The following is a 26,033-nucleotide window of genomic DNA, read 5'->3' as shown; positions in this document are numbered from 1 at the left end:
GAGGATTCACAATCCTCAAGTGTAACAAGTCTTCAGGTCACACGGACACAAAGACTTCAGTGATTCCTAACACTCTTTGGCTCTGGGTGTTTGGGCTTTGTCCTCGCAAGGATTTCTCTCTCTCAAAAGCTTTGGAGGTGGGTTGCTCTCAAACGACAAAAGTCATGCACTAACTCTGAGCAGCCACCAATTTATGGTGTAGGGGGTGGGCTATTTATAGCCACTAGGCAACCCGACCTGATTTGTCCGAAATGACCCTGGGTCACTAAGGAACAGACACATGTTCCAAGGGTCAGATTTCAAACACACGCGACAGCTTGACTTGGGCTGCAAGTAAAGCTGACTCATCCAGCTCTGGATAAGATTTGCTCTCATTGTCTTTGCTCGAAGACATAGGATTTTGGTTGAGCATCACTTCAGTCACTCTGACTTTGTTCACTGGGACCCCACTTAACAGTACGGTGGTTCCTACGACTCAAAAAAGAAGAAAAGGAAACAACAAAACAACTAAGTCTTCGCGCTCCATAGTCTTCACACGATGTCTTCTCATGTCATAGTCTTCAATGTGAATATCTTCACATACCACCATTGTCTTCAATGTCTTCATACATTTTTAGGGGTCATCTCCGGTAGGTAAACTGAATCAATGAGGGACTACTACCTGTGTTATCCTGCAATTCTCACAAACACATTAGTCCCTCAACCAGGTTTGTCGTCAATACTCAAAACCAACTAGGGGTGGCACTAGATGCACTTACAATCTCCCCCTTTTTGGTGATTGATGACAAACTGGTTGAAGTCTTCAACAGGGATAAAAGTATGTGAAATTGTAAAGGATAAAGGTATTGTCTTCATAAGTAGCAAAAGGCTCCCCCTGAAGATGTGCATATAAGTAATTTGCTTTTGGAATGCAAATGCACATGGCAGGTTGTACTTATGGAGATCCTCTTCAACTTATGAAGACAATTCATCATGCATGATTTGATATAACGAAGATAATGACATGCATAATGAAAAATGGACGTCTGATATATGACTAAGTGCGGGATTTATCATCGCACATGCGGAATTTATCATCGCATCACAGAATAGGAGAAAACATAGCAGACGACCATCAAGTTTAAGTGTTACAACTCAAAGAACCAAATGTATCAAAAGCGAGAGTTGTAAACACTAGGCAAAATATAAAGCAATCGCCCATATGGACCCACTTGAAGACTATCAACTCATATGCTTCTCCCCCTTTTGTCAGTAAGGACCAAAAAGGTTTGAAGACATAGAGTCTCTACTCATTCCCAGAAGGAGTAGGTGAAGCTGCAGGGTCGATACGCGCTGAAGTTGGAGGTGGTGAGGTAGCATCATCTTGATCATCTATGACTCTGGCATTCACCGTTGCAGCTGAGGAGGAATAGTCAGAGTCTTCAAGAGAGGGAGTCCGACGCAAGACAACATTCCTTGGAGGAGTGGAGTCAAACTTAAATCTTTCGGTGAAGCCATCGTCTTGAAGATCTGCTTCAGCACTCAGCAATGTCAAACTCTTCCATGACCTCCGACAGGTTTCATGAGTGACAAAGGCATTCTTGGTGGCAAGATTGCGAATGTGATTGACGTCCACCAAGAGGCTTTGCATCTGCCGCTTCAGCCAGTAGTGATGCTTATCCTGTTTCTGATGCAGGGTAACGAGAAGCTCTCGGTCATTGAGAACACGAGATCGCTTCCAAGGCCTTTGAGCAATAGTGATTTTAGTGGCTTCAGTTTGAGCATGGTGAGGTAAGCGTGTATTGCCAGCCAAAGGATAAACACGAGTGAGGGCCTGGACTCCTTCAATGGGCTTTGTGAAGCTTCGGTGATCAGCATTGTGAAGACAAACAGGCTCCTTGGCAGGCTCGGGTATATAGCTTCAACTGACATATCAACCTCTGGCAAAAATATCAAATGGTTGCGTGCAGAAGGCTGATAGTTGACGGCAGAGTGAAGCTTGATAAGGCACATAACCCAAGGAGTGTAGAACTTCAGACCAAAGAGATCAGAGCCTGATGCAGCCAATTGCCTGATAAAGAAGTCTTGAGCATTGAAGCTGATGCCATTGAAGATATAAAAGACCAATGTCTTCATCGCTCCTTCAAGCTTTGCTGCAGAAGAATGTCCTTTGACAGGCCAGAGAGTTCGCCTGATGATATGATAAATAGTGCAGGGCAGATACTTTAGGTCTTCAACAAAGAACTCTCTTGGGTATTCAGCGTCGCGTGGAAGAGGCTTCATCATGCTTAGCATTTGGCTCATGTTGGGCTCTGGCTTCTGAAAGATGCTCTCCACCAGGGCCGGCCCTGAGGGGGGGCAGAGGGGGCGGCCGCCCCGGGCCCCCGATTAGGAAGGGCCCCCGATGACTAATCACTTTGTTCCCTTACGTTGGGATATTTAGGAAACACTTGTGATTTTTAGGAAAGAATTCTTTCCCATGTTAACAGATTGACTGATTCTTAAAAAGGTAATGGATTATTTCGTATGTTACATATCGACTGATTTTTTGCATGCGTGATGTTTAGGAAATAAGTCTTCTCCATGTAACAGATTGACTGATTCTCAAAAAGGGAAAGAACTATAACAGGTCGATTAATTCCGGCCTTACCGCACGCGCGTGGTCTTCTCGTCTTTCTACTTCATCTCTGGAATGAAACAGCCATGCTATTGCCAAGGTCGCCTGCGTCATCTACTTGTGATTTTCGAAGATTCCATTAACCTCCTCTTCAACGCAAATCTCCTCTTTTTAGTCATGTCAGATTGCTCAGTTCGTGAAGTTAATCCTCGTACATATCTCTCTCACACTCTAATTTCTTATATTGTTTGGGAATAGAAAATGGAAACTGGGGCTTCTGTTCGTGACTAGCAAGCAGAAGCAAAAGCTTGCAATTTTTAATTTCTAGCCATCCAGGTACATCGCTCCATGCCTCTTTCTTACTATTTATATAGTATTCAATTGGCAGTGTTCTTAATTTCTTGTATTGTATGTTTGTGTGCTAACTAGTAGCAAGAATTCTATTAATTTAGCAAGATTTTATCTGGAAAATATCATCTAACAATGAGAAGAAAAAAGAGAACATGCAAATGAGTTTATTGAGTGCCAGAAAAGTACATCTACTAATTCCCCGCAAATAAAGTAAGTACTTCTGCTAGGGTTTTTGAGGAATTAGCTTTAGTTAGTTACTGTTGAATAACAACCTAGCGAAAAGTTATAGGATGATAAAAATATTAGTTGGCACCGAAGGTTAATTCACCTAATGGAAAAATATATAACTATTGATTAACAAGAGCGACCAAATTTTATGTGAATGATTATGACCCCAGTTTTTCTAAATAGTTGACATGACAAGGCAACATAAGTTCTAGTGTCATGAGTATTCACTTGCATTTGAAATAGAAAAAAAAGTATGTGGGTTTAGGGCCCCATTTTGTTATCTTGCCCCGGGCCCCCGAAATCTCAGGACCGGGCCTGCTCTCCACTGCATTGCGGTGAAGCTGACAACCAGGCTCGAAGAGTTCACCTGGAGTGGGCAGGCCAGTTAGCTCAATGATATCAAGAGCTTTGGCTTCATGATGGACATTGCATGTCATCCACTCAAGGACCCAAGTCTTCGGATCCCTGTTGTAGCCGCGAATGTGGAGGGTAGCATAAAATTGTAGCAGAAGCTCTTCATTCCAATGCTCCTTGTCAGTCACAAAGTTCAGCAGACCAGCATCATGGAAGTAGTCAAGGGCTTCTTCAAGGCAGGGCAGTCTAGCAATGGCTTCACAGTCTAGACGGTTATGTGTAAAGATGTGCCCTTGGTCATAAAGAACACAAGAATAGTAACTGCACCGCTGATAGCTCCAGAACCGATCTGATGAAATCCTTGGCTTGGAATAGGGGTTCTTGGCACTATCAAAGAAAGTGTTGTGTGCAATGAAGCCATTTGCATTGAATGACCCTGGTGAAGTTGCGGTACCTGGAAACCTAGGCAACCTTGGCTTTGGCTTCTGGACCTGAGGCATGTGCTCGACATGATAGTCAAATTGCGGACCAGCAGCAGGTGGAGGAACCAGAATGGGCCATCTGACAGTGACCAGCTAACCATGATCATATGCTTGCTCGATGGTGTGTGGTCTTGGAGGCGGTATAGGAGCAGTGGCAGTGGCAGTGGCATTGACTTCAGGCTGCAGATTTGCATCAGGTGTAGCATTGGCTTCAGGTGCGATCACTTCGGGTACCACATTAACTTTAGGCGCCAAATTAGCTTCAGCCATGACAACGTCATTGGCTTCAGTGTTGGTGTTGGTGGTCGCCTCAATGTTATCAACCTCCACTCGAGTAGCTGGAGGGTCGGACACGTTCTCCTCGAGAACAACTTCAGGGTTGGTTGGGGGTGTAGCAACACGTTCTTCTTCATCTCTTGGTTCTTCTTGGTCATCGGCTGATGCAGCCGAAATATCTTTAGCCGCGTTGGCTTCAGACTCGGAGTTGTTCACAGTTGGAGAGGCTTCAGGAAATACTTGGCGAGATACTGATTGGTGCTCTTCTCCTTCTGGAACACTCGACAGAGTGACTTGTGGCCTTGGTCCTTTACGAAGCCTGCGGAACGCTGGCGACGCTTGTGGAGATGGAGTATGTTGGGCCTCAAAGTCATCATCTTCAAGCACCGGAGAGGTGACTTGAGTTGGGGGAGTTGCTGGTGTTTCTTCTTGACGGGGGGAGTCTTGAGGGTGATCAGCCCATGAATCATCCTGAGCGATTGGTGTCAAAGGACGACCAATGCTGATGAGTTCGCTGTTCGTGAGAACGGGCGATGATACCACATTGTGCTCGATCTGAGGAAGGACTTCATCATCTTCTACATTGTCTTGGGGACCAATGTCTTCAGCTGCGGTGGGGTTGACAGCTGGAATGTCTTCAGCTTCAGGAGCCTCTGGGGAAGCAGGCTCATGAACTATCAAACGACGCTCTTGTTGTGCAGATGAAGGACGAGCAACAGAAATTGGCTCGACAACAAGGGGCTCTGTGGGAGCAGCCCGATCTTTCTTCTTGGTTTTACGCTTCTTGGCAGGTGGAGCTTCGTCAGTGGTGTTCCTGGTCTTGCGCTTTCTGGCTTTGGCTTCAGCTGCCCTTGTTTTCTGAAGCTCTGAAGCCACTGTGGGGACCTTAGGCTTCACGCCTGTCATACTAGCGGGGAAGACAACGCGAGGTTCTTCCCGCCTAGATGTATCAGCTTGGTCCACAGCAGGCTTCTTCTGCTTGGCAGCCATCTTGGGGTCGATGCCAGGATGCCCAAGTGCCTTGCACTTCTCAGCTTCATTGTAAGCTTGAACACACTTGGCAGCGAGGATCTTCATGCGCTCTCGAGAACCTTTGGCTTCATCACGTTTCTTGTGAAACGCCTCCTTGAGCTCATGCATCATGGTCTTGAATTTTTGGACGTCTGTCACACTGAGCTTGGCCACATGCTTCTTGAACTGAGCCTTTTCATAGTCAATCTTGTGCTTCAGTTCAACGATTTTCTGAGCAAGAGCCAGCTCACGAGCAATGGCGCCATGGAAGGAGACGCCGAGGCCAATGGGGAGTTGCAAATCATCAAAGCTGAGATTGGGGGTGTCAAACCACTCATCAATGAAATTGTTCAACACTTCCACGTCAAAGAGAGGCAAATCATTGAAGATTTCCGCCTCTTGCTTGCTCTTTATCAGCAGCTCAAGAGCATCATCAGCAAGATCGTCGTCACTCGACAGATCAATGGCGTCGTCCTCATTTCTGAGAATAGCAGCAGGGGCAATGCTTGACCAGTGGTGTGCATGGGCTTCTTCTTCTTCCTCTCAGACTTGGAGATGCGTGAGAGATCTTCAGACTGCACACTTGGTGCAGGAGGAGCAGTGGCCAGAGGCTTCGCTCGCGAAGCTCTTGGTGCAGTGGAAGGCTTCGAAGCCTTGGGTTTCTTCATCTTCTTAGGCTTCAGTGGTGCAGGCGCTTCGTCAGAATCAGCGTCATCTATGGAGTGATCCACGGCAGTCCCTTAAACCATAATGTGAGTGATGAGACCTTCTAGGTTGTAGAAGGGCCCAACAAGATTGGGTTCAGCTTCGCGTGTGCCATCGGCACGAGGAGCAGAGGGACCTGGGTTGAAGTCTAATCCCTGCGACTTCTTGTTCTCTTTGGCCGAGTTCTTGGCAAACTGAAAGTTGCGCTTGAACAGATTGTCTTCACGACACCATAGCAGCGAAGATGGGTCGGCATCAGCAGGCTGTGGTCCACGGACCATGCAAGGGTAGAAGCCTTGATCAATGGCTTCAGCTCTGGACCTGGGTGGAAGATTTTTGTACAAGTTGTCTCCCCAGGGTCGCTTGATGGCATTCTTTTCAGCATATTCCTGGGTCACAACCTGTACTTGAACCATTGTTCTGCCCAATATCTTCGAATCCATTGGATTCGTGTTTTGCGCTGATTGTAGTCCTCCTCTGGATCTATCTTGTATAGCTCATAGAGGTCAGGTGGCAAATCTCTTGATGTTCCCCCACGGCGATGTCTGCCTCCCTTCCTTGCTGACTTATCTGTTGCCATGAAGTTCAGACTGAATGGCTTCAACATTGTCAAAGGCTTCCGTCTGCTGGTCAGACAGGAACTGGCTTCGGGAGAGTTGATATGATGATGTAAGAATTCTGCAAATGAATGCAGACTATGAGAACCAAGGGATTCTCCCACGGACATGTACCTGTGACAACATTAGAGATGCGAGGGAAGGGGAAGAGATCATATACATTCTCAGAAGATTTTGAAGATAAATCAGTTTAGAAGACATTGACCTCATAGCGCGAAGACATTCACTTATATGTTGAGAGTTGGTTCCAGATTTGTACGAATCCAAGAATAGGTACAAGTGAGGAATCTAACTACGTGTGAAGCATAAGTGAATATACTAGGCATCATATGAGATGCAGAACAGGATAGATCCAAATTTGTGGAGGCAGAAACCACTTTTGGTAGTAAGGATGAATCTATAGGATCAAAAAGACAGTAAAAGGAGGGTTTTAATTTACCACACGATAAACTGCTAGACGGAGTAGAAGATGAGGCCGAGCAGTTCGATCTTCCGTGCCCTAACTTGGTGACGGAGGACACCTACGGCGGCGGTGGAGAAGACGATGTCCGCGACCGGCGTGAGGACGGCGTCGGTGAGGTCGCGGCAGCTAAGCGCTTCGTCACTGGCATCGTCGTGAGCTAGCGGTGGCGCTAGGGTTTGTCGAGGTGGAGAGGTGGAAGAAAGATTTTGACCGCGATGGGATGTGCATTTATAGGGAGAGGGACGACACAACGCAATTATGCAGGTGCCCCTGGCGGTTCACATCTCGGACACGTGGAGAACATGCAACACATTGGGAGTTGTTCCATGTTCCCACGCACGCCTGGACTGTCGGGTGGTCGTTCCGGCTTCTTCGGGTTTCAGGCAATAAGAATTGAGCATTTAAAACAGATTTAATGTTTGTCTCTGTATCTTCTGCTGACAAGGACGCAGAGAAGACATTCGACGGTTTCAACAGAACGCATATGATTTGGATAGATAGAGTTTGAGGTAGAAGCATAGAGAGGTTAGGGTCCGATCACATTCACTTGGTTCAAAAGATTCAAACGAGAATACATAGCTATAAGTGAATGCTGTAGAGGACAGAACACTAATATATGTATATATCAGAATAAGACCAAATCAACATTGTGAAGATAAACATGAAGTCATGACAATATTGAAGACAAACCAAATGCGAAGACTTTGCAAATTTAACGCCAAGTGAAACACGTCAAACAAGATTTTGGTGGTGGCATTACCCACCGTATAGGAAGTATTAGACCCAGACATGGCGCACAATTATCGTGGCGCTCCGAAGTCAAATTCCGCATTAATGTATTCACACTCAGAGTGTAAGTCTTCATTGATTGAAGATATACATTACTTTGTGTGTTGTACATCTAAGTCATCAATATGCATAAGTGTTAGGATGTGTGCCTGATCACAGGACATTCGAGGATTCCAAGATATTTAGCTCACACCGCAACTTGCAAAACCTTTTCTCATCCAAGGGCTTTGTGAAGATATCTACCAATTGCTCTTCAGTGTTCACGTGTATGATATCAATATCTTCCTTCATGACATGATCTCTGAGAAAGTGATGACGAATTTCAATGTGCTTTGTCTTCGAGTGCTGAACTGGGTTGTTGGCAATCTTGATGGCGCTTTCGTTGTCGCAGTAGAGTGGAACTTGTTTCAGATGGATGCCATAGTCCTTGAGTGTTTGCTTCATCCATAGAAGCTGAGCGCAGCAAGATCCAGCAGCAATGTATTTAGATTCAGCAGTGGAGAGTGATACACAGTTCTGCTTCTTTGAAGACCAACAGACAAGTGATCGTCCCAGAAAGTGACATGTGCCTGATGTAGACTTGCGATCCACCTTGTCACCAGCATAATCAGCATCCGAGAATCCAACTAGATCAAACTCTGAGCCCTTTGGATACCATAATCCTAATGTTGGGGTGTAAGCCAAATATCGAAGAATTCGCTTCACAGCTAAGTGATGCGATTCCTTTGGTGCCGCTTGGAATCGAGCACACATGCAAACACTAAGCATAATATCTGGCCTAGATGCACATAAATAAAGTAAATAACCAATCATGGAACAGTATACCTTTTGATCGAACTCTTTACCATTGGCGTCGGGACCCAGATGACTCTTGGTTGGCATTGGCGGTCGTGTAACCTTTGCAGTCTTGCATTCCAAACTTCTTCAGGCAGTCTTTGAGGTATTTCTCTTGAGATATGAAGATGCCATTGCTTTGCTGACGAATTTGAAGACCAAGGAAGAACTTCAGCTCACCCATCATGGACATCTGATATTGCTCTTGCATCATGTGTCCAAACTCATCACTGTATTTCTGGTTGGTGCAGCCGAAGATAATGTCATCCACGTATATTTGGCACACAAACAGTTCACCATCATATGTCTTCGTGAAGAGTGTAGGATCTAGGGAACCAGGTTTGAAGCCTTTGCTCTTCAGGAAGTCTTTGAGTGTGTCATACCAAGCGCGAGGGGCTTGCTTCAGGCCATACAATGCCTTGTTAAGCTTGTACACCATATCAGGATGTTTTGGATCTTCAAAGCCAGGAGGTTGTGTAACATACACTTCTTCTTCAATCTTGCCGTTGAGAAATGCACTCTTCACATCCATTTGATACAGAAGGATGTTGTGATGATTTGCATAGGCTAGCAATATGCGAATAGCTTCAAGTCTAGCCACAGGAGCAAATGTTTCATCAAAGTCAATCTCTTCAACTTTAGTGTATCCTTGAGCAACGAGACGAGCCTTCTTTCTGACAACTTGACCATGCTCATCTTGCTTGTTGCGATATATCCATTTTGTGCCTATTATGTTGTGCTTGCGAGGGTCAGGACGCTTGACAACTTCCCAGACATTGTTCAGCTTGAACTGTTGAAGCTCTTCTTGCATAGCTTGAATCCATTCAGGTTCCATGAAGGCTTCAGCAACTTTCTTGGGTTCAGATATTGAGACAAATACAAAGTGCCCACAGAAATTTGCTAGTTGTGTTGCTCTCGAACGAGTGAGTGGACCAGGCGCATTGATGCTATCAATTATCTTCTCAATCTATACTTCATTTGCAACACGAGGATGAACTAGACGAAGATTTTGTTCTTGCTGATCATTGTCATCGTTAGGAGGATTGTCTTTGGGCTGAGCATTGTCTTCAGGTTGATTAGGTGCAGAAATGATAAGTTCCTCTTCAGGCTGTGCTTTAGACGGTATGATTTCTCCAGTTCCCATTAGCTTGATGGATTCACTAGGTGGAACTTCATCTAGCACATTTGGCAGGTGCTCTCTTTGCGAGCCGTTAGTCTCATCGAAACGCACATCCACAGTTTCAACCACTTTATAGTGAAAGAGGTTGAAGACTCTGTAGGAGTGTGAATCATTTCCGTAACCAAGCATAAAACCTTCATGTGCTTTCGGTGCAAATTTTGAAGTGTGATGTGGATCCTTGATCCAGCACCTAGCACCAAATACTCTGAAGTAACTGACATTTGGCTTCTTACCAGTGAGGAGTTCATAGGATGTCTTCTTTAGAAGCTTGTGAAGATAAACATGGTTGATGACATGGCATGCAGTATCAATAGCTTCAGGCCAGAACTTTCTTGGAGTCTTGTATTCATCAAGCATCGTCCGTGCCATCTCAATGAGTGTTCTGTTCTTGCACTCCACGATGCCATTCTGCTGAGGTGTGTACGGAGCTGAGAACTCATGAGTGATGCCCAATGTATCCAGGTAAAGGTCGAGGCCGGTGTTCTTGAACTCTGTGCCGTTGTCACTTCTAATATGCTTGATCTTGATGCCATAATTGTTCATGGTACGGTTGGCGAAGCGTCTGAAGACATCCTGCACTTCAGTCTTGTAGAGAATTATACGCACCCACGTATATCTTGAATAATCATCAACAATGACGAAGCCATAGAGACAAGCAGTAGTAGTGAGAGTAGAGTAGTGAGTAGGGCCAAATAAGTCCATGTGTAGCAGCTCGAAGGGTTGAGATGTTGTCATGATTGTCTTCAAGGGATGCTTGGCCCTTGTCATCTTTCCAGCTTCGCAGGCACCGCACAGATGATCTTTCTTGAACTTGACGCCCACGATGCCTATGACGTGCTTCTTCTTTGCGAGAGTGTGCAGGTTCCTCATGCCAGCATGCCCTAGCCTTTGATGCCAGAGCCAGCACTCTGAAGCTTTTGCTAGAAGACATACGGCAAGCTATGGTCCTGCTGAGACATCTACCATGTACAGATCATATTTCCGGTACCCTTCAAAGACTAGAGACTTGTCAGATTCCATTAGTACAAGGCAACGATATTTTCCAAATATCACAATCATGTTCAAGTCACAAAGCATTGAGACAGACATTAAGTTGAAACCAAGGGATTCAACAAGCACCACTTTATCCATGTGCTGATCCTTTGAGATTGCAACTCTACCTAGACCCAATACCTTGCTTTTACCAGTATCAGCAAATGTGATGTGACTCTTGTCAGATGGACGTAAAGTCGAGTCCATGAGAAGACTTCGATCACCAGTCATATGATTAGTGCATCCGCTGTCCATAATCCATTCTGAAGCATGAGGTGTCATACCCTACAGTACATTTAGGGGGATAGGCTTCACCAAGAGTATTGTGAAGCATAAACATTTGACGCACAAGAGGATTATCAAAGCTCAGATCAAGATTAGGACTGATAGGATGATTGGCAAGCGATTCAGGAACAAATACATAGTGAGACCATTTGGGCATTTGATCTTGCGCCCTACAAGTTGTTTTAGGTCCCCAGCATTAGCATCAGACGCCTTTGATTTTCGGCTGGAGACCTTTCCCTGCAAAAGAAAGTTAATTCCTCTTAACCACCCACATCTTCAGGGGTGGCTTAGAAGCAATGAGTCTAAGTGCAGCATCTGAGAACTTCGGCTTTGAAGCCCTAGAAAATAGCCTTGCAGGAGGTGAATAGTACTCATATGAATAAGCAGAAAAGTTCTTTGTTTTATGAACATAGCGGTTTGAAGAAACACGCTCATATTCATAAGTCTGAGTATGATTTCCCTGCAAAACATTGGCGTTAGGGTGACTCAGGTGAGTCCTCTGTCTGTATGAAGCCTTTGGACCATATGAAGCCTTTGGTCTGGGATTTGTCTTCTTCCCAGGCGGTGTCATGATGACATTCACAGGAAGATTCTCAAGACAACTTTTGGGAACCCAGATCTTCTTCATAGGTGGCCCATTCCTGCAGTTAGTACCCATATACCTGGCAAACACTTCACCATTCTGATTCTTAAACAGTTTATAGTTTGCATCAAAGGATTCATCAATGATAATAGGGTTAGCACAAGTGAAGCCAGATAAGCTGGATGGATCCACTAAAGGTCCCTTTGCAGCAACCCATGTGGTTTTGGGGTACTGCTCAGGCTTCCAGTAGGAGCCATCAACATTCATTTTCCTCTCGAACCCAACACCCTCTTTCCTAGGGTTTCGGTTCAGAATCTGCTTTTTGAGGACATCGCACAGTGTCTGATGCCCTTTGAGACTTTTGTACATCCCTGTTTCAAGCAATGTCTTCAACCTAGCATTTTCATCAGCAATAGTAGTGGTATCCTCAGCAGAGGGGTTAGTTACCACATCAACAGTTGAAGATATTGCAACAGTAGCAGCAGTAGAACATTCAGCAACAGAAGTAGCGTTATCACGCTCAAGACATTTTAGACATGGTGGTTCAAATCCTTCCTGAGCGGGACTGATCTGTTGAGCGCGAAGTGACTCATTCTCTTTTTGAAGATCTTCATGAGCCGCTCTCAATTTCTCAAGCTCTTGCTTCCTTTGAAGATAATCATAGGAAAGCTTTTCATGAGTGGTTGAGAGCGTTTCATGACGACTTTCAAGTTCCTGGTACTTAACATGAAGATTTTTTATGTCTTCAATTAAGGACTGAGAACGGGTCATTTTCGCGTCCAACAGGTCATCGCTTTTGTCTAACAGTTTTTGAGTATGTTCCATAGCTTTCTGTTGTTCAGTTGCAATTTTAGCAAGTGTTTTGTACCTGGGTTTGGATTCACAATCAGAGTCATCTTCACTTGATGTTTGAAAGTAAGCATCGCGTGATTTTACCTTGGCACCTCGTGCCATGAAGCAGTAGGTGGGAGCAGAGTCGTCCTTGTCATTAGCATCGACGCTGGTGACGGGGCCATTGTCTTCAGTGTTGAAGATGGACTTGGCAACGTAGGCTGTAGCCAGAGCCAGACTTGCAACGCCAGGGTCGGACTCCTCCTCAGACTCCACCTCCGCCTCCTCAGAAGCAGACTCCTCTGAATCCATCTCCTTGCCAACAAAAGCACGAGCCTTGCCAGATGAGCTCTTCTTATGAGATGAAGACTTGGACGAGGACTTGGAAGAAGACTTTGAGGATTTCTTCTTCTTCTTGTCATCAGAATCATATTCCTTGCTCTTCTTCTTATTGTTGTTCTCATTGTCCCACTGTGGACACTCGGAGATGTAGTGTCCAGGCTTCTTGCACTTGTGACATGTTCTCTTCTTGTAATCGTGAGTGGAAGCTTCATCATTTCTTGAGCTGGATCGTGAAGACTTTCTGAAGCCCTTCTTCTTAGTGAACTTCTGGAACTTCTTCACAAGCATAGCAAGCTCCTTTCCAATGTCTTCAGGATCACTAGAACTGCAGTCAGATTCTTCTTCAGATGAGGAAACAGCTTTTGCCTTCAAAGCGCGAGTTCGGCCATAGTTGGGACCATAGATATCTCTTTTCTCAGATAGCTGGAACTCATGTGTGTTGAGCCTCTCTAGTATGTCAGACGGATTGAGTGTCTTGAAGTCAGGGCGTTCTTGTATCATCACGGCAAGGGTGTCGAACGAGCTGTCAAGTGATCTCAGCAGTGTCTTGACAATTTCATGCTTGGTGATCTCAGTGGCGCCGAGAGCACGAAGCTCATTTGTGATGTCAGTGAGGCGATCAAACGTGAGCTGGACATTCTCATTGTCGTTTCTCTTGAAGCGGTTGAAGAGGTTGCGAAGAACACTGATCCTTTGATCTCTCTGGGTTGAGACGCCATCGTTGACCTTGGCGAGCCAGTCCCAGACTAGCTTTGACGTTTCCAGAGCACTCACACGGCCATACTGTCCTTTGGTCAGATGACCACAGATGATGTTCTTGCCGGTAGAATCCAGTTGAATGAACTTCTTGACATCAGCAGGGGTGACACCTTCACCAGTCTTGGGAACACCATTCTTGACGACAAACCAGAGGTCGACATCAATGGCTTCAAGATGCATGCGCATCTTATTCTTCCAGTAGGGATATTCAGTTCCATCGAAGACGGGGCAAGCAGCGGAGACTTTGATTATCCCTGCAGTCAACATAGCTAAAACTCCAGGTGGTCAAACCGAATCACACAGAACAAGGGAGTACCTTGCTCTGATACCAATTGAAAGTGCTAGTTATCGACTAGAGGGGGGTGAATAGGCGATTTTTATGGAAGTCTTCAAAACATTAGAGTTTCGAAGACAAACAATAAAAATGAACCTATTGATATGCAGCGGAAGGTAGACTACACTAAGCAAGCTATAGTCAAGTATTCAATGAAGTGAAAGCACGAAGACTAATAGCAGCTAGGTAGTAAAGATCATGATGGAAGATAGTATGAAGCCAAACAACGATAGTAGTCACACGGTGAAGTCAAACAAGTACTGCAAGCAGGCAATGACTTCACGAAGACAAATTGTATGTAAAGAGAGGGAGAGGATAGAACCAGTCACTTGGTGAGGACAAAGGATTTGTTGGACTAGTTCCGGTTGCTGTGACAACTGTACGTCTGGTTAGGGAGGCTGAGATTCAACTCAGAAAACCGCGTCTTCACCTTATTCCCCTTGAGATAAGGACACCCAGTCCTCACCCAATCACTCTGGTAAGTCTTCAAGGTAGACTTCCAAACCTTCACAGACTTCGTTCACCGGCAATCCACAATGACTCTTGGATGCTCAGAACGCGACGCCTAACCGGCTGGAGGATTCACAGTCCTCAAGTGTAACAAGTCTTCAGGTCACGCGGACAGAAAGACTTCAGTGATGCCTAACACTCTTTGGCTCTGGGTGTTTGGGCTTTGTCCTCGCAAGGATTTCTCTCTCTCAAAGGCTTCGGAGGTGGGTTGCTCTCAAACGACAAAAGCCGTGCACTAACTCTGAGCAGCCACCAATTTATGGTGTAGGGGGTGGGCTATTTATAGCCACTAGGCAACCCGACCTGATTTGTCCGAAATGACCCTGGGTCACTAAGGAACTGACACGTGTTCCAACGGTCAGATTTCAAACACACGCGGCAGCTTGACTTGGGCTGCAAGTAAAGCTGACTCATCCAGCTCTGGATAAGATTTGCTCTCATTGTCTTCGCTCGAAGACATAGGATTTTGGTTGAGCATCACTTCAGTCACTCTGACTTTGTTCACTGGGACCCCACTTAACAGTACGGTGGTTCCTATGACTCAACAAAGAAGAAAAGGAAATAACGAAACAACTAAGTCTTCGCGCTCCATAGTCTTCACACGATGTCTTCTCATGGCATAGTCTTCAATGTGAATATCTTCACATACCACCATTGTCTTCAATGTCTTCATACATTTTTAGGGGTCATCTCCGGTAGGTAAACCGAATCAATGAGGGACTACTACCTGTGTTATCCTGCAATTCTCACAAACACATTAGTCCCTCAACCAGGTTTGTCGTCAATACTCCAAAACCAACTAGGGGTGGCACTAGATGCACTTACACTGAGCAATATATCCTCATGTGCACGACCTATTGGCACTTAAGGGATGGGTTGCGCATGCGGAAAGTAGGTTTCATATCAGATCCAATCTTTGTGGCAGCATGGTTCAGGGCTAGAGCTTTCGCTTTGGATATCTGAACTTTATCGCCAAAGCGGTCCGACATATCTTTGGGTTATTCGTCTCGGTAGGAAGAGACCAAGTGTCTTGGGGATTGGAGTCGTATGGGGTGTTCTCAACTGGCTCCTTATATGAAGGCATTTCACGAACACGCCTAGGTGGGAGCTTTTGAACATCTGGTTAGCTAGGGTCCTAGCAAAAGTTAAAATTTTCTTCTACCAAGAGGCAAGAAACATCATAACCAATGTCGATCAAGTGCTTTCTCGACATGAACCGGGAGATGGGGAATGTATTTGGTGGGATCAGGTTGAGGACTATGACCACATATTGTTTCGCTGCATTGTGGCAAGGTTTACCTAGAGCGTGAAACGAGAGTCTACTGATTGCTCTTTGAATCTTGCAGGCTTCTCGTAGTATCATTCAGGGCACTAACGATAGATATAGGAGGATTGCTTGGATTGGATTTGTTGTTTTAGCTTGGACTTTGTGGACTGTCCGTAAAAAATCTCTCATGGAGGGGCGATTGCTTAAACATCCGACAGATGTTGTATACAAAAATGTGGTACTTTTGCAGCTATGGTGTCTAGTGGCAAGACCAAAGGACCGGCAACAACTGGAGCGTCTAATTACCCAACTAAAGACAAGGTGTCATGCTCTTGTGAGGGCTTTACGGCGAGATAATCCAGACTAGGGGAGTCGCTGACGTGAAGCCAAGTGCAGGATCCAAGCCTTGCATCTCTATTTTGCGTATGCTTGATGTTGTGCCGCTATGTTGGCAATGTTTTAGCGTGTATCAAACCTTTTTTGCTTTCTTGAACCTACCTTATAGTGAATTGAAAAGGGCCTCATTTTAAGTGCTGCTATGTTGGCCATGTTTTAGCGTGTATCAAACCTTTTTTGCTTTCTTGAACCTACCTTATAGTGAATTGAAAAGGGCCTCATTTTAAGGCCGGGCAAGCGTCTCCGCTCTAAAATAAATAATGTTACATGGGAGATGACAGTCACAATTTAGCCTAAAATGCCAACAGATAATTGATTTATCTACGTGTTTGCTATATTTTCAGTTTTATTCTTGATTCATGTTCCTAATTTTATTTCCCGTCTTGAACTCTATGTGGATATCATGTTGAGGACGATCTTATTTCTTATGAGCGCAATGTCGTTATTGCATTAGATTTTTCTTCTTCTGAAACTTTGTTAAGGTAGATCCAAGTGCGTACAGTTCACATTCCCGGCTCAATCTGAAGCTTTACTGGCCCACATGATTTTTTCTGAAAAAGATCAGATCTATTTTAAAAAATCACCGGAAGTACAAAACACCTCAAACATAATAAAAATTATATCGAGGTTCATGGACCACCGAATGACCACTGCTGCCGTTAGAACGAGCCGCCGATGCGCCGCTGTCACCACTCCCATACCCGGAGCCGGCCTGACCTTGTCGATAACAGCCGAGAACTCTTCGTGCACGTGCCCTAAGGACCAGAGCCGCAGTTGTCGCCGTTGAATCCTTGAATCGATCTGAAGAACCTGATACTAAATATCGCTGTTGCGTACGCACGGCGAGAAACTCTAACCTCGCTGCCTCGAGGAGCTGGCGGTAATATACATCGGAGCTCCGTCTAATCCGTCCCAGCGGACGAATTTGAGTAGGACAGGAGTCCGAAAGACTGACTCGAAGAATAAGTGCCGCCATTTGTCCAAACGCTACCCTATGAGGACTAAAACCCTACTTATCTACCAGTCAGATCAGAGGCACCAGAAATCCCCTCCCCGCCACTGTCCGCCGGAGCAGCGGGCAGAGAGGTGGCGAATCCACAGGTTCGCCGGTGAAGATCAAGGGGAGGAAAGCTTTCCCTAGTCGCCTTCTCAGGCTGCACTAATTGGAAACCCTCCACCATACATGTTTGCATCCCTCATTGCTGAAGTATGTTTTAAACCCAAATGATAAGTGCCACATGTGTGGCACGAAGCACTCTGGCCCTAACGTTTTTAAACTAAAGTTGCAATTCGACAAGAAAAAACAAGCCCCCAAAAAACTAAAATTTGCCATCCAAAAAGAAAGTTGCCATGCTTGACAACTAAAGTTGTCATACTAACAACTAAAGTTACCATCCGCGCGTCATTAAACTTGTCATAAAAAACGTTTAGGGTTGCCATGTGTTTGTGCCACATCTATGACACTTATCAGGGTTTGTTTTAATATATACTAGTAAATGTGCCCGTGCGTTGCAACGGGAGAAACAAATTCTAGCACGCATTAATGACTTATTATCTTGTCGTCACTTCTCCTTTTGACCACTGTCATAGCAAATAATCAATCCCAAGGCGGTCACTCTGTTTTATTGGTGCCCAAAAAATCTAAATTAGGTAGACCTCATCCCTTCCTAGGTGTATTCCAGTGAACTTGATAAACTAATTGGGTACTTCCTATGCTAACCAACATCCAAAATTATAGCGCCAAAATGATGAACTATTCATTTTAGATCAATTCATTTCCTAATGATTTTAAATAGAATGGTTGTGATTAAAACAATATAAATAGGCCAACGGGAAATACTTGGCACAAATGACCCTTAGGGCGCATTTTTGTACACCGGGCACCGAGGCATGGGATTGCATAAGGACCCTCGGCAACCTCATCTATCCCTTGTGTAGAAAGTCAATTTTTTTTACCAGAAACAATTGTGTGTGCCCAATTCGGTGGACAGATTGCTAAACAGGTAGTATATACAGGGTACACAACAATTTCCTTCGGTGTCATGTTAAAGTACAATTCATTGGGTCATAGCTGCAATTTCTCATCATATTTTCTATTACTGGTTGCTGTAAACTCAAAGTACTGGATTTCAAAAGGAAAGATCATCCATATTCTTAGAGATGAAGATAAGTTACACAGTAACAGTTACATGAAAATTTGATATGGTTTTCTTTACATGTAAAAATCACAAATCTGGGTCCTTGTTGTGTATAAAATAGAAATAATGTAATTCAGTTCTTGTACAACTCAAGTACCTCGTACATCCTTGATGGCCGGGAAGAGTTCTTAATTTCTGATTAAGAAACCAGTACATTCTATTAGCATTAATAGAAGAATGTATGAAGATGGTATATGCTAAACTGTCAAACATATAATATATTCAGAACCTAGGCATTATGCCTTCGCTTAATACAGAGGGCGGAAGGATTAGCTATACAATGAAGATAATTTGATATTTAGTGTGTGTTATGAAGAAACTACGGACAACGAATAATGTGTATCCTCTTCATGAGAAATGTCATATAGATTTCATTGGCTATATTTAGATTTCATATTGCGAGGTTAATTAATCTAAGATCCATGTTTACTTCATGCATGCATCATCTTAAGTCGTATATATTACCTTAAATTGTAGAGGCCACGGACTAACAACACTACGCAAAGTTGCTCCGTACTTGTATGCCACACACCATGGTCAGATCAGACTAATGCATGAGCTAGAGCAACATACATATGTGTGAAGCAAGCACCAAACATATATCTCTGAAGTTCATAAGTGGTTTTACCAAAACCCGCCAAAACATATAACACATGAGCTTTTACCAAAACCAATCGTTATACAACCATAATTACAATTTATCTATGTCTGCCTGTTAGCTTTTGATACACATCGACACACAACATGAAAAACATGATCACCAAGAAGAGTTGTGTATACGCCGGACAAATTAAACTATGCAAGCATCGGCATATAGTAAGGAGAAGCAATGCATGATTTTAAAATTTACCTCAGATGAACAACTGGAAACAACCGCGCAACTAAAATATCAATCACCGCATGCATGGCCCAGGTTCTGGTGAAGCAATTCTTCTTTCTGTGCTGTTAAACAGGATCAATCTATGGTGATTTTGGCATGTGCATCTGAGTGTCAGTTTTCCTAGATAAAAGCAACACACATTTTTTCTCACCTCGATCATCTGGTTTTCTAAAAAAATGTCGAGAATACATTTAAGCGCATCAATGATAGTCCATATCGATAAATCAGGTCATATGGACTTGTGCAGAAACAAAAACATGAATTCTTATACGAACATACAGATGGAATTTTGAACCCACACTTAAGTAAGTGTAATCTAAACTTTGAGAGGAATTACTACTTCAAATGCCACATGTATCACAATTAACATAGACTATCTTCAGTGTTGAAATTTCTTGAGAAGGGAAAACTGTACTCTAAATTAACGTCAAAGCCATTATATATTGTATGGCAATCTTGGATGCCTGTACTTCAAGGAGACATGCTAAGCAATATTACATTCTTCCTATTGTGGGGAACATATTCATGAGTTTGAAACAAAGATCCTCTATCATTGGGGAAAGTAACCACCTTATATCTAGTATAGAGCAACTGTTCAGTTGGGCACAAACAGAAAAGCTTGAATTCCACAATGTCATGATTAGCATAAACAACATGCACCTATCTTGTGGACTGAACACAAAGAAAACAAGGACCCTATTTATTAAAAAGTAGAAACAAATACTAAATACTTCTTCCTATTGTCAAATAATTATTACTTCTATTGTCATAGATATGTGTGAACTAACTTTCCAAGTACTAACAAGGTAGCGAATACTAAATACATCTCCAGCGATGAACCATGTTAGCACACTACATTCATTTAAATCGACACCTGCAATATTCAAGGATTGCTCCCAGAATTAACTTCGCTAGATACAAAAAATTCTTCTACAATCAGCTATTGTGGACCTTCCGTGGGTATCCATTGGAATCTCATGAATGCATCCTACAGTGATGTATTATCAAGTTCTATGCTGCTGATGAAAGCGGCATGGGAGGTTTGAAGTGTTGCTGTAGCATTCCTCACAAAGGCCAAACCCAATTACTTTATAGGCAATCCTTGCATTTGACCAAAGTAATTCAAGATATGGGAACTAAACCAAGGATACATGGGAGATGGGGAGCGGCAGCACGACGGGCCTGTCTTTCGGGATTGGGCGCTCGATGTGGGGCGTTGAGGAGCAGAGAGCCACTGGGTCTTGAGCCAGTGGAGGGCCTGGACTAAATCTCCTATATTTCTCCACACAAAAAAACATAATGACATCAGCACATAATTCAACTTGATCTCAACTCCACATGTCCTGGACAACAAATCCATTTTAAGTACACATAATTAAAAGTTGCAAATAGTTCTGTAGTTCTGCTAAAAAGCAATTTGGAAACTATTATTAGCGAAATATTTCAGCACCTACTCAATATTTATATCCATTTAAGTACCCAGTTTGTTAGACAAAAAATATGCAAGCAACATCATGAACAACTCTCCATAACTTAATTTTCCTAGATACATTGGACTGTACACCATGTTCACTTTTGAAACAAATTACACCAGGCTGCCTAATACACCAAATAAAAACCTGAAAAAAAAATAACTCCTCATAAGCATAACATCAAACATGTGGTGGGCGGCATATCAAGAACAGAGGCACACATTTATTTGGAAGAATGCAGTTTCCAATCCATGAGAGAGATATAGAGAGACAGGGAGAGACAGAGAGATCCTGATGGAGAGGAGAAGTAGCATCAGCCGTGACCACCAGTACAGAGAGAGAGAGAGAGAGAGAGAGAGAGAGAGAGAGAGAGAGAGAGAGAGAGAGATGAGAGGCCGCTCCTGCGATTCGAGACGATTGTGTAGGAGACGATGGGCAGGGGGAGGCGAAGTGGCGCGTGGCGGTGGTTGAAAGCCTATCGGTGTACGCAGGCGGAGCGGCGTGCTGGGAAGGTGGCTCCGCACGGCGGCGATCGACGAGCAGGAGCTGAAGCGGGCGGCGGTGCTAGATGGCTGGGAGCAGGTGGCGTATTGGAGGACGGGGTCGTGTAGTGCGTGGATTCTTTTTATTTTTGGACTAACCTACCAACAGGAGCTCAGATTGGCCGCACCCATGGCAGTCCGCCGTGGCTGCCGGCGCCGCTCGCCGGACCCCGAGGTTGGAGACGTGCGAGTGGACAGCCAGGCGAGATGTGGCCGCGCGCGGCCGGTGCATCGGGAGGAGCAGGTGGTCTGCGATGCGTCGAGGGGAGCTCGGGGCGCTGGAGGACGATGGGGGAGGAGGATGAAGAGGGCGTGCCTGAGCAGGCGACGGGGCCATCGACGATGCTTGGGGCTATATAGCTGGCCAAATGGGCCAGGCCAAACAGGCCAGCCCACGAGCACGCCAGCACGGCCCACCATGGGCCAGGCACGGCACGGGCTAAATGGGCCATGCCCGGCACGCGGCACGCCTTGGGCCATGCCTGGGCCTAGAGACTGGGCACGCGGGCCGGCACGGCACGGCCCGTTTATTTTTTTAATATATGTTTCAGAATTTTTTTTATAAATGTATACATAAAATATAGCCCAATAGGCCTAAAAAACCCAGCCCAACAGGCTGAAAATACGCAGCCCAGCGTGCTAAACGGGCCATCGGGCTGGCCCATTTACTAATCAGGCCGTGCCTGGGCCAAGGAGCAGCGCCCGTGGGCCGGCACGGCACGGCCCGGCTATTAAACGTGCCACGACGGGCCGTGCCGGGCCAGGCACAATTAGCACAGGCTGGGCCGTGTCGTGCCGGGCCGGCCCGTTTGGCCAGGTATGCTTGGGGCGGAGCAGCATCGACGGGGCCACCCTGCGGCGGGCGACTATGCGGCCTGATTTTTTTAAGGTCTATGCGGCCTGAATTGGGGATAGGCGAGGGCATGTGACTAACAGGAAAACGAACCGGTACGTTGACTTATGGATAGTAGTGATGGGAGTGCGGGTTGAATACAAATAAATAGAAGGACTATTTTGCAAAAAGTAGGGCGACGGTGAACCTGACAGACTCAATCCATGCTTTATTATTAGGGACAGATTGTTTGTCAATATTACGCCACCAAACAAAGTTTTGTCCTTTCTTTCTTTCTGTAGAACAGAAAGATAATTTTGAGGTAATATCACTGGTAGTCACTAAACTTGCGTCGAATGTGCGGTTTAGTGCTAGATCTATGGAAATATGGTTTTTTGGTCATACAACTTGTCTTTTTTTTAAGCTGGTCATACAACTTGTCATTTGGTTCGCACGAGCGTATTCAGCATGCATGGGTCCACTGTCAGCGACATGCACTGTTTCAGGGCGACACGCGTGCGAATTTTTTGCCCAAACCCCCCTTGAATCCTGTTTATTTGTGGCCGCTGCGTGTCTCTGTCTGTCAGGCATACAGGCACTGGAGCAAAGGAGGGAGATGATAGACATCGCAACAAAAGAGGTAGGTGGACAGAACTGAGTTGAATCCTCTCACTATCCAACTAGCTACAAGGTGCCTTGGGTTCCAATCCCATGCCACTATGTTTTTTGGAAGAGCTGCATTTTACATCTCTGTACTGAATTTTTGGATGAAACTACAGCACAGCTCTGTACTGAATTTTTGGATGAAATTGTAATACAGATCTTTACTGAATCTTACATACAAATGCAGTACAGTTTTGAACTGAATTTAACCATGAAATTATCACAAATAATGCAGCTCACTGCTGAATTTTACAATAGAGATGCAGTACATGTTTGTACTGAATTTAACCATGAACTTTCTGCACACAGTGACCATCATCATGAACCAGACATATGCATACTGATTATTACCAGGCAGAGAGATGGCTCCAAACAGAAAATATATAATTTGCAACAAGGAAATCACCCATAATTAACAGGGAGAGATATAGCTCCAAAATACAAGTTCATTTGTCTTCCAACCTAAACAGAACACTAGTGGAGAACCGGGCTTTAGCGCCGGTTCGTAAGGGCCTTTAGTGCCGGTTCTGCAACCGGCACTAAAGAGTGGAGACTAAAGGCCACCCCCCCTTACTACCGGTTTGGCACGAACCGGCGCTAAAGTGCCACCACGTGGCACGAGCCAGGCCCGGGTGCTGGTAGACCATTAGTACCGGTTGGTAGCACCAACCGGTACTAAATGTTTGTGGGGGGTTGGTTTTAATTTTTATTTTTCCATTAATTTTGTGTTTTCCATTTAATTCTTTTTTGTTTGCTGGTATTTTACGATACTACATATTGTACATGTTATGCATATATATAAATAGATTTTCTCGTAGAACCGATCATATATATATATATAATCGAATGTCTCACAACCACCATTAATTATTCACACATACACATGTATATATATACAATTTCTCCTACATGTTGCCTTGGTGCCTTCGGAGCACGATGACAAGTGGTTCGTGGGGGCGGTAGCGGGTAATAGTATTCTCCTTTGGGATCTATGACCTGGTCGAGCAAAAATCCCGCTATTTCCTCTTGAAGTGCTCGTATGCGCTCCTCTGGTAGGAGCTGGTCCCGCACCTCTTTGAACTGTTAAGAAGGAGATCAATATGCATGTGTATTAGTTGTGTGACTAGATATCGACAATCATGTAAGATTTGTGAATAGTGTTCTGGCAAACGTACCCAGTCCTGTCTATCAGATCTGCTCCTTTCGGACGCCATCATGCGAATGTTCTCGCAAACGTAGTATGCACACACTTCAGTCCCCGGCGCCTGCTTCAGGGCCTTTACGAGAATAGAATTTAATCAGATAATAATTAATCAAGCATGTTAATTAATTAATGGTATTGAAACAAGAATTAAAGAGATGGTAGCTAGCTAGCTAGTACTACTTAATTACTTACCTTGGGTCGATACCAACATAGCTTTTGTCGCCATTTTCCTGGAGTCACCTTGATGTACTTTGCCCCCCTGCCCGCCGGCAAAGAAAATTAATAAAGGGGTTATTAAAAATAGTTCATATCAGGAAATGACGAACTAAATAGGCCGAGATATAGTTAATAATGATTGAAATAACCTGTCGACTATCCCCTTCACGATGCTGTAGTCACTATCTTTTTTAAGTAGTGAGTCCAGTACTTCAAATTTTCCTTCGTCATCTTTAATGTCTAACAAGATCCAGTGGAAGCTGCATGCGCATACATTTGCATGTATAAATTAAGCGGTCATGTGCATAACACTAATCAACTATAACCCTAAACCCTATACACTTATTAACATCTAGCTAGTAAGCAAAAACAGAATTTGTAGTACAAGACAGTGCGACTCACTCGAAGTTGTAAGGAAGTAGTATATCTTCATTGCTATTGAGACGCTTCAAGAACTCTACCATGTTTTTCTCTACATCTTGTATACACCATTCCAATTTCCATGTGTATTCATTAACGGTATTTGGGTCAATGAACCCAATGCCATAGCGTCCAGCTTTTTTCATTTCATACATCTTCATCCTGCATAATACCACAGAAAAGAATATATAGTGAGGATATATAATTACAGGTAATTAATGATCAATCAATGAGCACTAGAGCTAGCTTGAGACTTAAATTACAGAAAGAAATCACTTACAGACAATAGCAACTAACGATAGATTTGTCGAGTGCATCTTGATTGAATAACTGAAATAGTTCTGAATACTCAACGGACAGAGCTTTCTTATTGAAGTAATGATCTTCCTCGACTTGCACCATGAGGGACTCTCGATTGGAAATCTTGGTAATTTTCATGTACCAATCATGCAATTCATACTTTCTCGTTGGGAGGTTCTTGACCTCCTCGGGCTCGACCAAAGGTTGGCCCCGGACATATTTCCGTTTTATTTCCTCCTCTCTAAGCGGAGACATGGGCTCGATGTCGAGGAGTTGTCCAACAGTGATCTTGAGCATTTCAGCCTGCATTATATGCTCCTCGGTTATTACCACATCGCCCATCTCGGGAACGTAAACGGTTTGCCCACAATAATATTGGGCGCGCGTACTCTCATGTGTTGTTGGCACAACAAGCGGGGGGGTCGATTGCGCCGCCTGTTCTCCCAGCTGGGGAACGGTTTTCCCTCATTTTTTTGACAGCTGCTTGTTGGCTCGAGCTCGAGCTCGCTTCTTTCTGTAGTCGTGCTCGATGTGTCTTCCTGATTTGGCGCTCATAGTCTGAGTTAACAGGCTTGGGAGCTGGTGGTCTAGCCATACGAATGAAGTGGTCAATCTTTTCCTCAGGCACTTTCTCCCTCGACGGCGTTGCCGGTTTCGGTCCAAAATGAGCATCCACTTCGGCCCGCACTATTGCATCGTTTTGCTCCTCGGTCATGTCGTAAGGCCTCTGAGGAAGAGGAGCGAGGATGCTTGGACCATATTTATATCGCTTGTCTCTGCCTGTACTTCCTGTACTACCTCGACTCGTACCGCTACGCACCATAGCTGCGGCGTGTCTCTTCTGCGATTGCTTAGGCAGCGGAGACGGCTGGCGTGGCTTAGTTGGAGCAGGAGGAGTGGCCTGACGCTGTGCCGGACTTGAAGCAGGAGGTGTGGCCTGACGCTGTGCCGGACTTGAAGCAGGAGGTGTGGCCTGACACGGTGTCGGACTTGAAACAGGAGGAGTGGCCTGACGCTGTGCCGGACTTGAAGCAGGAGTCTGCTCACGCGTTCGTGGACTTGGAGGGGCGGGAGTCTGCTG

General features: G+C 44.7%; 1 long non-coding RNA gene across 1 annotated transcript; it reads right to left on the bottom strand.

Annotated features, from left to right (window-relative positions):
- Positions 1-18,352: 18,352 nt before the first annotated feature.
- On the bottom strand, positions 18,353-21,633 carry LOC120962806 (uncharacterized). The gene is made up of 2 exons (XR_012181516.1): positions 21,417-21,633; positions 18,353-20,575 (listed from the first exon to the last, which is right to left on the bottom strand). It is a non-coding gene; the product is annotated as an uncharacterized lncRNA (long non-coding RNA).
- Positions 21,634-26,033: the final 4,400 nt, after the last annotated feature.

Source organism: Aegilops tauschii, chromosome 4, assembly GCF_002575655.3.
Source record: "Aegilops tauschii subsp. strangulata cultivar AL8/78 chromosome 4, Aet v6.0, whole genome shotgun sequence".
NCBI lineage: Eukaryota > Viridiplantae > Streptophyta > Magnoliopsida > Poales > Poaceae > Aegilops > Aegilops tauschii.
The sequence above is the reverse complement of the archived record's forward strand: the minus strand, read 5'-3'. Positions and strand labels throughout refer to the sequence as shown.